Source organism: Plasmodium inui, assembly GCF_000524495.1.
Source record: "Plasmodium inui San Antonio 1 unplaced genomic scaffold supercont1.134, whole genome shotgun sequence".
Lineage (NCBI taxonomy): Eukaryota > Apicomplexa > Aconoidasida > Haemosporida > Plasmodiidae > Plasmodium > Plasmodium inui.
In genome coordinates this window covers 13,881-14,599 of record NW_008481968.1, presented here as the reverse complement: position 1 = coordinate 14,599, position 719 = coordinate 13,881, and positions in this window count along the sequence as shown.

The window sequence follows — 719 nt, the reverse complement described above, 5'->3', positions numbered from 1 at the left end:
GACTTTGTCCCCGTTCTATTTTCTTTTTTTTTCTCTATTTTCTTTTTCTTTCTCTAATTTCTTTTTCTCTTTCTTTTTTAATTTTTTCTCATTTTCTTTATTTTCTTTTTTTTTCTCTAATTTTTTTTTTCTTTTTTTTTAATTTTCTTTTATTTTCTTTATTTTCTTCCTCTGTCTGTAATTTTTTTTTCTTATTTTTTTAATTTTTTTTTATTTGATTTATTTTCTTTCTCTTTCTCTAATTTTTCTTTTCTTATTTTTTTAATTTTTTTTTATTTTTTTTAGCTTCTTCTTTTTTTATTTTTCTTTTATTTTCATTTTTCTACTTTTTAATGCTTCCTCTCTTTTAATTCTCTTTGTGTTTCTCTTTTCATTTTTGTTTTTATTTTTTCCTTTTCTTCTTTATTTATCTTAGTCTTTTTTCGTTCTTCGTTGATACAACTATAAATTTTATTATTACCAATATGCAGTGACTATTATATTTTATTACGTGGCTTTCGTGTCAATGCTACGACTCATATATTACAGGATAAAATGTGAGACAGGTTATTCTTTATGGTAGAAGAAGTATGGTATTATTTATTTATTATAAATTAATACTTTCTTCTTTCTAGTATAAACTTGTCTTAGGATTGTTGTCACTCATAAAATGATTTATACGTACAATATACTTCTGTCTTCATTATATTTCACTTATAAAGAGAAGTTTATATATACAA